This window comes from Orcinus orca, chromosome 7 (genome assembly GCF_937001465.1).
Source record: "Orcinus orca chromosome 7, mOrcOrc1.1, whole genome shotgun sequence".
In the NCBI taxonomy this organism is placed as follows: domain Eukaryota; kingdom Metazoa; phylum Chordata; class Mammalia; order Artiodactyla; family Delphinidae; genus Orcinus; species Orcinus orca.
In genome coordinates, this window is record NC_064565.1 from 29,816,937 (window position 1) to 29,830,897 (window position 13,961).

Consider the following 13,961-nt stretch of genomic DNA (forward strand, 5'->3'; position numbering starts at 1 on the left):
GCTGTTTTGTTTGGGCAGTTCATATGGCTCTTGGCTCGCAACAGGAGCTTGGTACAAGTTGTACCTTGGCTTTCTAGCCTGGTACAGCTCTAAAGAAACCGTGCACAGAAACGGCAGTCGCCTCTCACCCGACGTGGTCAATCAGACCAGTTAGGAGGAGCTATTCAGTGGGGTTTTTAGTTAAGGAAAGTTTGACGCTGGTCCGAGGAGGCGAGGGGCAGGGGGGAGGAGGCGTCCTCACCAGGCGAGACTCGGCCCGGGATGCGGAGCCCGCCGGGCTAGTAGCCCAGGGCCCCGCGCAAACAGCGGCGGCTACGTTCAACCCCCAGCCTGATCCGATCCGGCCCGGCCCGGAAGTGCCCGGCGCCGGAGGGAGGAAGGGAGGGAGGAAGGGCCTTGCGAGCAGACGCTGCCGCGCGCACGCGCCGTCGCGGGCTGGGGGCTGGAGTCGCAACTCGGAAGCCGGAGCCCAGACTGGCCCGGGGCGGGGGGGGCGGGAGCCTGCGCGGGGGCGGGAGCGCCGGAGACGGCCGCCCCTGGCGGCGGGTTTGTTTATCCCGGGGAAGAAGTTTAGGAGCGAGAGATAGGGAAGGAGGGCGGGCCGGGGAGGAGGGATGCGGTTCGGCGGAGGCGGCCGCCACAGGGACTCGCCGCCATCACCTCAGCCGCCTCAGCCGGAGAGGAGCCGCCGCCGGGGCTGCCCGCCGCAGCCCCGCACGTCCGGGTAGGTGCCCCTCCCCCTCCGGGGTCCCGGCCGCAGCCTTGGTCGCTGGCTGCCCCCTCTTTCCTGGGACTCACCTGCACTGAAACCCAGCGACCTCCTCCTCTCCCATTTCGGCGCCCCCATCCCTCTCGGTCTGGGACCCCCGCTCCTGAGGCGTGCCTTCCGCCCCCGCCCTTCAGCCCCACCTCCGCCCCCCGGACCTCCCTAACCTCGCGCGTCTCTACTTCCCCTGGGAATTACCCCTCCCCCATTGATCTCCCAGCTTCCGTCTACCAGGATCCCCCCGACTTTCCTCCACAAGCCTTGCGCCTTTTTTCTTTTCCATTCTACCCCCTTTGTACCTGTAGACCTCCTCGCCCGCACCTTGATACCTTGTCCCTTGGCAGTACTGCCCAAAGCGAGAAACTGCAGGCCACCCCCGCGTTCACGTCCATCCCTCCTTATCCCAAACGTATACGCCTGAAACAGTCCCCACTAGCCCATTTTAGGGTGAATTCTCAGCTCTCCAGCCAGGCCACTCGGTGCCTTCACCCCAGTGGTCATGCCCTCAACCTGCCTACCTCCAGGCACACATTGCCCTCTCATCCGTTCTCTCTCCCCAGGTACATCAAGCTCACTCTGCAGTTCAGGGTCCAAGTCCTGACTTACCCCTTTCTGCTCCCTTCTGCTGCCCTTTCCCCTTACAGTTCTTCTTGAATTGATGCATTTGTGTACTGAATCACAGAAATGGGAGGAGATGGGTGGGATTTCCTCTCTCAAAGCAGTAGATCCAGTAGAAATAGGATTCACCTTCTGCTTAGCCCAACTTTTGGCATCTTTCTCTGTGAATAGTGCCCTTCAGCCATACTTTTGAGGCTTCTGACGATTTGTCTGTATTTGAATACTCCTGGGCCTAGATTGTTTTATTGTAGTACTCATCTTCCCAGTTTTTCCATATAGCTGAACCTCCTGTTTCTTAGACTGGAAACTTAAGTAATAAAAGGTTCATACCTTGGAAAATTACATTTCTCCTGCCATAATGGGAAAGGTGGAATATTTCAAATTATCCTTCTATTATTCTTGAGAGAAATGGTGCCTAGTGGTTAAGAGCTCAGACTCTGTAGCTGAACTGCCAGGATCTAAATCCCTGCCTTTCTGTCTACCAGGTCTGGCCTTGGGCAAGTTATTTAATCACAGTATTCTTACAGCTGTAGAATAGGGTTAGTGATGTACTTCATAAGATGGTGGTGATAATTGCATAACTTAATGCAGGTAAAATACAACAGTGCCTGGTAAGAGTTCAATAAATGTTCTTTATCATCATCTCTTAGCTTGACTTGGTTTGGCTATTGGTAGGATAATTTTGAGAGAGGAAGGGGGAATGGAAAACTGTCTTTTTGCTCTTTTTTATTTAACACCTTTTTTGAGGTAGCTATGATTCATATTTTGTTACTCTATAAATTAGTTCCTTCTGGTGTGAAAAGTACAGTTTTAGCTCCCTATTTTCAGGTGAGTTACCAGGCTACATGCAGTGCCATTTTCAGGTACCTGTTTGGAAATTTTAAATTTTTATCTTTGTTTTGGGAATAACTGAAGTTGAATTATGTAGCAGATTTATCATAGGGAAAAATGAGGATTTTTGCCAATGAGAATTTTAGTACTACAATTAAATACTCAAACCTGGTTGGATACTTCACACCTACCTGTCCCTTATGTTGAATTGCTACTCAGGATAGAGCTTTGGCTTCATTCCAAAGACTGGTGGCTTTTCTCTTACTAACATGTTATGTTTTATTCACATGACCATGCCTTGATGTGTACAAAAGTTTACTCTTTAAAACCCTGACAATTTCTGTCATATTTGCTTACCTCCTGTGCATTATTATGTTCTTGATACATTTTTTAAACACCTCACAAAAAAAAATCCAAATAGGTACTGTTAACTCAATGTTGTTGTAAGTAGTAAAAGTTTGAAATCACAATTTGCTGTCCCAATTACACATAAAAATGTGTGCATATGGAACTATCAAAGTAAAGTTGTTTGCCTGTGTATAGCTGAAAATATTTTTTGTGTGTCACCAATGGAATGTTCATTAAACTTTGGGTAACACTGCCTTTGCTTATGCTATTCCCTGGCCTAGAATAACCTTTGCTCTTTCCCCTGCATATTCAAGTTCTACTTATCTTTCACCTCTTACTATTTTCATAGTTCTTGCCAACATTGGTTTCTATTCCTTGGCTTTCCTACTGTCTGTATTCTGCATTTGGCTTTGAATAATGCAGACTGCCCCAGTTCAAGAAAAATGACTCCCATAGAATCATACTTTTAAAGTTTGTAGAAACTTTGAAGGGGTGGAATAGAATTGATAATTAGTATCTGCTCTGTGCTGAGCACTATTCCTTTGGTTTTGTAAATATTCATTCTTTCCAAAAATATTTAATGAGCATCTACTTCATGCCAGGCATTGGGCATACACAAGAGCAGCCCTTCCCAACTGGGGTTCCAGTAAATATTAAGCCCTAATGTTCTAAAGTATCCAAGGTATGTAATAACTACTCTCCTGTGCACCTAAAATGATTGTATGTCCCATCCTTGAGAGAGAGAACTGAGGAAATAGTTACTTAACTCAGTTTCTGTAGGGTTTAAGTCTTTGAGAAAAGCTCCACCAGAGAATAATAGCACAGACTCTGCTTTTTTTGTAATTTATATCAGTGTGGCACTGGCAGACAATAAGCAAGTAAGAAGATAAAATTATCTTATAAGAGCACTGATAACGTTAAAAACAGTTATAACCGCTAATACTTATAAAGCACTATGCCAGCCACTCTTTCAAATGATTTATATATATTACCTTGTTTAACCTCTCAACAATCCATTGAAGAAGGCTTTATTATATCTCCATTTCACAAATGAGGAACCTGAGAATCAGATTACTTCCACAAAATCACACAGCTAAGTAAGCAATGGAGCCAGACAATATGGTTGTAGAGACTGCTACCCTTCGTTGCCTCTCAGACCTTCTAATCTTCCAATTTTTTGTTGGTTACTTTAGACAAGATTCTTCACCTTTCTGAAAAATCTTTTTTTTTTTTTTTAAATCTCATCAATGAGATTTCCCTGTCTTTTAGGTTGTTTAGGGGAGTAAAGAAGATTTAACTTTGTAAAGCACTTGGTATACAGATGTATCCCAAGTCTTATATATGACTAGATATCGCAGGCATTTGCATTTCGGTGGTCCTGGTCACCATTTTGTTTCCTGACTTAGGTTTATTCACTTAGCAAAAGTTTATTGAACATCTGATCTGTGCCAGGCACTTGCTAAGCTGTGGTGACACACGTTATGGAAAGAGTGTACCTGTATTCATGATGGCAAAACTCTGTTGGGCAATAGAGAAACTAAGCAAATTATTACAAAAATAATAACTACAGTTACGATAACTTCCACAAAAGAAAATTATTGTAAACAACAAAAGCTCACTAATGTATCAGAGAACGTTTGTCTGAAGAAATGACTTTCAGGCCGAAGTCTGAAGGATGAACTGGAGTTACCCAAGCGATGCTGGCGATTTCAGCTTTCTAGGACTGAAAAGTCCTGTGGAGACTGGACCTTAGCACATGAGGCTGGGTGATATGAAATGAGACAGGAGCAGATCACAGTGGTCAATTATTGCTAAGCTCTTTGTACTTAATCCTAAGAGCAGTGGAAAGCCACTGGACAATGTTAAACAGCTGAGTAAGTTACTTAAATTTTTGCTTTAAAAACATCACTTGGCTGCTCTGTGGAGGACAGATTGGAGAGGCAAGTGTAAAAGCAGGGAGACGAGTTAGGCCAGGGCTCCTCAAACTTAACCGTGGCGAAGGACATGTTTTGTTTTGTTTTACTTTCTAGTTTGTGCTGGTACTTTAGTAATACACAGTAAAATGGATGTTGTGGTAGTGTCTGTCAAATTGCTATAAAAATTTCTAAATGCTGCCTCTCAGTTTCTGTATTTACCTTGTCTCACGCCAATAACAGTAATTCATGGGTCAGTATTGGTCCACAGCTCACACTTTGAGTAGAATTGAATTCACCTATTATAGTCATTTAGGCAAGAGATGATAGAATCTCGGTCCAGACTGGTGGTGATAGAGATAAAGCAGCTGGATTTGACAAATATTTGGGAAGTAAAGTTTAGGATTTGGTGATGGATTTGATTTGAGGGTCTAGGGAGAGGAGAAGGCCGATTTCCAGGGTTAGTGGTTCTTGTGCTTAACCTAGGGGAATATTGGGGGAGGAGCAGTATTTTGTTAGTTTATGGAAATGGGGGAGTATTGATCATAATTCAGTTGGGAATAATCAGTACATAGCTGATAATGGATGTTTCAGTATGGAAGGTGGGGGATGAGATTGCCTAAGGAGAGAGTATAGAGAGACAAGATAAAGGGATGTGGTCCCCTATGATTCTTCAGCATTTAACGTTGAGGAAAAGAAATGGAGCAAAGGAGACTGAGAAGGTATAGCCAGAGGTTGGAGGAAAATTTCCTTACCGTCACTGAAGTCAAGGCAATAGACCAAAAAAGGAGGGTGTGGCTAATCTGCTATGTTGATTGAAGCTGAGAAATCAATTAAGTTGGGAACTAAAGAGTACACATTGCATTTAGTGACAGGGAGAAAATTTTATGTCTCAGTCGTCAGTCCATCCATAAACTATTTGATGATTTTTGTTTTAATCTGCCAAAGCCACAATTCTAAATTTAGGGTAGAATTTTATCTATAACATGGACCATGTCTTCCTTCCTGAGCTCAGACCCATGTTTCTATTTATCACCATCTGGGTGTTCTATAAGCATCTCAGACTCTACAACTTGTTCATTCAGAACCTACTCAAATAGAATGTTTTTTAAGTACTGTTTATCAGGCAGTAACTATTAGACTTTTAGGAATGCAATTAGACCTCAGAGTCTAGGGGCAATGGACAATTAAATATTGTTCAGTGTGATTAGTGCTGTCATAGCAGTTTATTCAGGTTGCCTTGTAAGCACAGAAAAGGAGCCTTAAGGAAGGCTTTCTAAGGAAAGTAGAGTGTTGGGCAGAGTGTTTCCGAAGGACAAGAGGAGAGATGGAAAGGGCAATGCAATGGTAGAGGAGTTTAATTTGAAAGCATGCAAGTTTGCTGTTTTGATTAATGTCATCACTACCCATTTAGTCACCAAACACGGAGTTATCTTCAGAGTGTCTTCAAGATTTAAAGATTTTCCAATAGAATTAGAAATGAAAAAGGAGAAGTAACAACTGACACTGCAGAAATACAAAAGATCATGAGAGATTACTACAAGCAACTTAATGCCAATAAAATGGACAACCTGGAAGAAATGGACAAATTCTTAGAAAAGCACAACCTTCTGAGAATGAACCAGGAAGAAATAGAAAATATGAACAGACCAATCACAAGCACTGAAATTGAAACTGTGATTAAAAATCTTCCAACAAACAAAAACCCAGGACCAGATGGCTTCACAGGCGAATTCTATCAAACATTTAGAGAAGAGCTAACACCTGTCCTTCTCAAACTCTTCCAAAATATAGCAGAGGGAGGAAAACTCCCAAACTCATTCTATGAGGCCACCATCACCCTGATACCAAAACCAGACAAGGATGTCACAAAGAAAGAAAACTACAAGCCAATATCACTGATGAACATAGATGCAAAAATCCTCAACAAAATACTAGCAAACAGAATCCAACAGCACATTAAAAGGATCATACACCATGATCAAGTGGGGTTTATTCCAGGAACGCAAAGATTCTTCAGTATACACAAATCAATCAATGTGATACACCATACTAACAAATTGAAAGAGAAAAACCATATGATCATCTCAATAGATGCAGAGAAAGCTTTCGACAAAATTCAACACCCATTTATGATAAAAACCCTGCAGAAAGTAGGCATAGAGGGAACTGTTCTCAACATAATAAAGGCCATATATGACAAACCCACGGCCAACATCGTCCTCAATGGTGAAAAAGTGAAAGCATTTCCACTAAGATCAGGAACAAGACAAGGTTTCCCATTCTCACCACTCTTAATCAGCATAGTTTTGGAAGTTTTAGCCACAGCAATCAGAGAAAAAAAGGAAATAAAAGGGATCCAAATCGGAAAAGAAGAAGTAAAGCTGTCACTGTTTGCAGATGACATGATACTATACATAGAGAATCCTAAAGATGCTACCAGAAAACTACTAGAGCTAATCAATGAATTTGGTAACGTAGCAGGATACAAAATTAATGCACAGAAATCTCTGGCATTCCTATACACTAATGATGAAAAATCTGAAAGTGAAATCAAGAAAACACTCCCATTTACCATTGCAACAAAAAGAATAAAATATCTAGGAAAAAACCTACCTAAGGAGACAAAAGACCTGTATGCAGAAAATTATAAGACACTGATGAAAGAAATTAAAGATGATACAAATAGATGGAGAGATATACCACGTTCTTGGATTGGAAGAATCAACATTGTGAAAATCACTCAACTACCCAAAGCAATCTACAGATTCAGTACAATCCCTATCAAACTACCACTGGCATTTTTCACAGAACTAGAACAAAAAAATTCACAATTTGTATGGAAACACAAAAGACCCCGAATAGCCAAAGCAATCTTGAGAACGAAAAACGGAGCTGGAGGAATCAGACTCCCTGACTTCAGACTATACTACAAAGCTACAGTAATTAAGACAGTATGGTACTGGCACAAAAACAGAAATATAGATCAATGGAACAGGATAGAAAGCCCAGAGATAAACCCACGTACATATGGTCATCTTATCTCTGATAAAGGAGGCAGGAATGTACAGTGGAGAAAAGACAGCCTCTTCAATAAGTGGTGCTGGGAAAACTGGACAGGTACACGTAAAAGTATGAGATTAGATCACTTCCTAACACCATACACAAAAATAAACTCAAAATGGATTAAAGACCTAAATGTAAGGCCAGAAACTATCAAACTCTTAGAGGAAAACATAGGCAGGACACTCTATGACATAAATCACAGCAAGGTCCTTTTTGACCCACCTTCTAGAGAAATGGAAATTAAAACAAAAATAAACAAATGGGACCTAATGAAACTTAAAAGCTTTTGCACAGCAAAGGAAACCATAAACAAGACCAAAAGACAACCCTTAGAATGGGAGAAAATATTTGCAAATGAAGGAACTGACAAAGGATTAATCTCCAAAATTTATAAGCAGCTCATGCAGCTCAATAACAAAAAAACAAACAACCCAATCCAATAATGGGCAGAAGACCTAAATAGACATTTCTCCAAAGGAGATATACAGACTGCCAACAAACACATGAAAGAATGCTCAACATCATTAATCATTAGAGAAATACAAATCAAAACTACAATGAGATATCATCTCACACCAGTCAGAATGGCCATCATCAAAAAATCTAGGAACAATAAATGCTGGAGAGGGTGTGGAGAAAAGGGAACACTCTTGCACTGCTGGTGGGAATGTGAATTGGTACAGCCACTATGGAGAACAGTATGGAGTTTCCTTAAAAAACTACAAATAGAACTACCATATGACCCAGCAATTGCACTACTGGGCATATACCCTGAGAAAACCATAATTCAAAAAGAGTCATGTACCAAAATGTTCATTGCAGCTCTATTTACAATAGCCCAGAGATGCAAACAACCTAAGTGTCCATCGACAGATGAATGGATAAAGAAGATGTGGCACATATATACAATTGAATATTACTCAGCCATAAAAAGAAATGAAATTGAGCTATTTGTAATGAGGTGGATGGACCTAGAGTCTGTCATACAGAGTGAAGTAAGTCAGAAAGAGAAAGACAAATACTGTATGCTAACACATATATGGAATTTAAGAAAAAAAATGTCATGAAGAACCTAGGGGTAAGACAGGAATAAAGACACAGACCTAGTAGAGAATGGACTTGAGTATATGGGGAGGGGGAAGGGTAAGCTGTGACAAAGCAAGAGAGTGGCATGGACATATATACACTACCAAACGTAAAACAGATAGCTAGTGGGAAGCAGCCGCATAGCACAGGGAGATCAGCTCAGTGCTTTGCGATCATCTAGAGGGGTGGGATACGGAGGGTGGGAGGGAGGGAGATGCAAGAGGGAAGAGATATGGGAACATATGTATATGTATAACTGATTCACTTTGTTATAAAGCAGAAACTAACACACCATTGTAAAGCAATTATACTACAATAAAGATGTAAAAAAAAAATTTAAAGATTTTCTTTGTTATTGTCAAAGGTGGTGTTTTGTTTTTGTTGGTTAGCTTTATAATTTATTATATCTATACTTATGGAATAATTAAGTAATAGTAGAATGTAAATATTTTGGTTATGCTTTAATGATTTTTTTTTCTGAATGGGAGAAATTTTATACATACAACTTTTTCTCAGATTTAGCAAATTAAAATGAAAGCCTTGGTAAGGATTGCTAAGAATTTACTGGTGAACATCAGTTATATGGTCAATGATGGTGTTTTGGGCTCAGTGGTATAATAACACTCCCCTGATACCTTAAATGCTATTTTAGGTAGTTGTCTAAATGTCCCTAGACTTAAGTCTTACATCATAGTAGAACACAGTTCATCTTCAGGAATTACTTTATGAAGAATACTGTAGTTGGCAAAACCTTAATTGGCAAGAAAATAGTGTATTAGAAGGTGTAATAGTGTAATAGAAGGGTAAATGATGTTAAAATGGATTTTAAAAACACAGTAAATAAAGGTTCTAGAAGACATCTGCTTTAAAATAACAGGAAGATAGGGTCAATCAAAATTTTTGCTTCTGAAATACCTTCCTGAGTTTTTGTAGAAACATCGTTGTGTTATTCTGATCTGCTAAGGCAGTCTTCCTTATATTTTATATTAAGAAAGTTGTAACTTAAAAATTTTGTTTTTATTAGTTCCTACTGGCTTTTACTCTTGTCTTCTCCCTGGTTTTTTTAAAAATCTTAATAAATTCTTGTACGACAACTATATATTTTTCATATATTATGGTTCTTATAGGTATACTTTCCCAGGCCTTTTGTTTATATGCATAAGTAGAATTCTTCTGATATTCTTCAGACTTGCCTACATGTTCTAAAGGACAGAATAATTATTAGCATTAAATTCTGAATTATATAACTCTGTGAAACAGCACTTTACATACATAAAAAATAGCAGTTTTTAAAAAATTTGACCTACAAATATAAAATTGCATTACCTCAGACTTTGGTTGGGGTATGTTGTTTATACACTTGAAGGGAAAGTAATATAGTAATAAAAATACTTAGGAGTAACAAATACAAAAGAAAGAGGTTTCACTCTGATATTAGGTAATGCACGGTCTCAAAGGTTGTAGTGTAACTGAAATGTAGTATGAGGCTTTTAAAATCTTATTTGAGATATGTTAAAAGAAGATACTGTTGTTTCCTGTTTGGGTATGTTTTCTAAGCAAATTTCAGTTTCTCCTTGTGAAAATGCATTTTAATCCCCTCCCTTCTGCCCCATCAAAATTAAGTGATTTTTAAGGTAAAGCGTGCTCAAGGTGGTTTTTTTGTTGTTGTAATTTGGATGCAATTTTTGGTGTTTTAGTGGGAAATTACCCTGAAAGGTAGTTTTCATCCAATAAGACAAAGGCAACCCCCCCCCAAAAATATTGAATATTAATTAAGTCATCCTGAAATTACCAAGGCAAGTATTGACACAGGAATATTTAAATGAATTGAATTTTATTTAATTAAAATTTTTTGGTGGCCACTCTTAGTATCAGTTTAAACCTTTGTTAACCAGTTATTTAACATTGTGGTTAAGTTCAATATGTCCAGTTTTGTTAGAAAAGCTCAAGCAGGGCATGGGCACACACCAAGCATATTTAGTTATTTGCATTCAAAGTGTATTTTTTAAAAAGTGAAGATACTTTTTCATGTCAGCATTTTATCAGTGGCATTTGAGAACTGGCTTGAATCAAGTGGTACTTGGGAGGTATCTTGAGTTATGCTTTACTGTTGATAATTTTTATTTTCTCAGGTGTCTCATTTTCACTGTTGTTTTGTCTGCCTGCCTTCTCCCCAGCCAAAGTCCTTTATTTGTTCATCAAATTGTATAATGAAACCAGTTATTTTTCCCTAGTAGAATATAACCAGGTTTAGTTGAACATGGGCCTGAGAAACTGACAACTTACTACAGTGTAAATGGAATATCCTCATAGATCATTTTGGTTTAAAGGGGGAAAATGCCCTTTTTTAAAGCATTTGTACCAGAGTTGTCAAGTACTTTAGATATTTTATCTCATTTACTTCTTATCACTAACCCATGAGGGTCATACCATAAGTTTTTGAATCGTACTTGCCTGCAGTTACCAGATGCACCACTGCTTTATGTACTCCACAGAGAGACAGCACTGTCAGTTAAAATTGTAAAATGCCATCAATTTTAGATATGTTAAAATATGAAAAAAAAATGGGTATCTTAGAATTTATTAACTGTGCCATTAGTGCTGCTTCATTTTATGGTTATCACGCAAGGTCTTCAAAATAGCTAACCTCCCAGCGTCAGGTGAAGTCAGGATAAATTTAGTTTTGCTTAGCTTCAGAGATCTCTGGGCAGTATAGCGCAGAGGTTAATAGAGTGCATCCAGTCTGCTTTTTAGTAGCTTTGTGACTTTAGGTAAGTTACTTAGCATCTCTGCCTCAGTGTTCTCATCTGTAAAATGGAAAGGATAACTACTTCCCTTGTAAGAGTTGTTACAAGAACCAAATGAGTTATATTTACATTTAGAATAGTGCTTTCCACATAAGTTGCTTTGTGTAAATGTCGGTTAATTAAAACAGTGATGCTATTTCTTATCTAAGATAAATAAGTAGACAGTGTTCTTAAAAGGAAGGGAAAAAGGGAACCATTAGAACCTTATCTAATGGTTCATTGGTGTTTTGTGCACACGATGGAGATTAAAGTATCTTATTAATTTGTCTTTTAAGTCTAATGTAAGATTGCAGTCTTGATGATTTTGATATCTAAATTCATAAAAATAATACCACTGTATAAAGGTTCAACTGAAATCCACTTTCATTTCTGTTACGACATATTTAGTCAGAATATTGATGTGCTATGATAGATGTCTTAAAAATAACCTGTTATATACTTATGATTCCTGTCAAACTCATAGGAAATTCATTCAGAAATATTTTTAAAGGATTTCAGTATTAAAGAACCATGTTTAAATTTTAGTTAAGACATCTGACTTCTTCATTTTGAAGTATATGGAGGAAAAGTAATACTGAGGCAGTTTTTATTTATTTTAATGGTTTTAATATGTACCTGATTCTGTTGCTTCATTTGAGATTTAAAATCTTGTCATTTACCCTGGTATAAAAATAAGGCCTTCCTTTGAACTTCTTGATATTTCCCTTTTTCCCACTTTTGCCTTGTTTTTATTTTATTCTTTTTGTTTTGAGCTCATATCATTTATTTACTCCATTAATTGACCAACTGTTAAATGCTGGGTTCTGTGTTTACAGTGATGAATTGGAAATAGCCCTTGACCTGTTAGAGTCACTGTTTGGGATTTTTTAATACTGTTTAGTCATTGAGTGCTTAGGCACAGTGCTGAAGACTTCATATATCTGCTCTTTTTGTTTCAATCCTCATAACTACCTTTCTAGGGTAGTTCATTACTTTAAAAATATTTCCACTAAATAAATGGCAGAGAGGAGTGAACTCTTGGTAGATGGAAGGGTGGTGAAGATAATGTGGAGAGGGAGAGCTTTGGTGTTAAAATTCTTTTCAGATTAGTGTTTTCTCTTCTAAAAAGGATATGACTCTTGCATTCTGTTACCCTAATATAGCCTTCTTTGTTTTAATATAAAAATGTATTAGATTAGCATGAGGGAAGATTTTTAAAAGTGTTCTGTCCCAATTTTAGGGTGGAGGGAACATGACACTGGGAATAGGATTGTATTATAAACATTTAGGCATCAAGGTTGCTCATTTATTGAATATTTATTTGCTTTTTTATTTTACATAAACTTTTATGGAGTATAACATACATTCAGAGACAAGCATGTAACATCGTACAGCATCAACACCCTTGTTTATGGCTTCTTACATCAGTTTTTATGTGATCCATCCATGTAGTGTGTAGTGGTATCTTCTTCATTCTCATTCTATTGTATTCCATCCCATTGTATGACTATGTATATGTACCGTAATTTATCCATTTTATTGTTGATGAACATATAGGTTGTTTCCAGTTTTGAGTCACAATGAATGGTGCCCCTTATAGAATATTCTTTTATCAATACATATCTTTTGCTGCACATCTGCACATCTTGCTGTAGTAGAACTTTTTGGACCGTGTGTGCTTTTGTTCAGTTTTAGTATACATTACCCAGTGTTTTCCAAAGTGTCTTTTCAGTAGTGAATGAGAGTTTTATTTGTCCCACATACTCTGCAACGTTTGCTTGATATTGTTTCATTTATTTAGCTATTCTGGTGGGTGTAAAGTGGTATGGCTAGTTTTTCAAAATATACACGATTCCTTTCTTCACTCATACCCACGTACCCCTCCCATGTGCACACCAAGGGAAAGTGGAATAGAGACGTGTATATTTTCATAAAACCCATCAAATGATTCTGGTTGCCTTGTCAGTTGATAAGATGCAGAATATAAAACAAATGTAAGTATAATTTAAGGAAAATGAGACTGTCATGAAAATTACAACTTCACTGTATAGTTTACTGACTTTCTTACAAATGGTGCATTTCTGCCTAACTATTGCTAAACATGGGACAGGTTTTAAGATTTTGCAAGCTGGTGAAAAGTTTTGTAGGCCCTTTTATTGAGTGAGTCTGCAACATTTCCCCAAAGCTCTAATTATGCAATACTGGAATGCTCTTGCTCTTATTTGATTATCTACCCAGATTGTAGGTTATGTTCATTCATTATTTTGTGAGGTTTTGCTACCCCTTAAATAAGGGAAGTGCTGTCTACCCAGCAGAGTTGACTCAGTTTTCAGAACTTGAAAGTTGAGCAAATTTTACCAAATGCCCACAGCATGCTACGTATTGTTTTAGACTTAATTTCTTGTTATTTATGGAGTTTTTCTTGTGTCACAGAAGGCAGTGTTGCTAGTAATTTTTTTTTTAAATTATCCAATTGTGTAGTGAATACCAAGGATGTGAAAAATACTTTTGCCTGTGTATCTTTTTCAGGGTTAGGATTGTGGTTAG

The 13,961-nt window shown here is 38.5% G+C and overlaps 1 protein-coding gene across 5 annotated transcripts in view; it reads left to right on the forward strand.

Annotated features, from left to right (window-relative positions):
- Positions 1-512: 512 nt before the first annotated feature.
- SPOPL (speckle type BTB/POZ protein like) overlaps positions 513-13,961 on the forward strand; it is a 78,250-nt gene continuing 64,801 nt past the window's right edge. For 2 of the 5 annotated variants that reach the window (XM_033414340.2, XM_049711974.1), the window contains exon 1: positions 513-724. The gene's annotated coding sequence lies outside the window, so the exon portion shown is untranslated. The remainder of the gene's footprint in view (positions 725-13,961) is intronic. The other 3 variants (XR_007478258.1, XM_033414342.2, XM_004284490.4) reach the window with 2 other exon arrangements.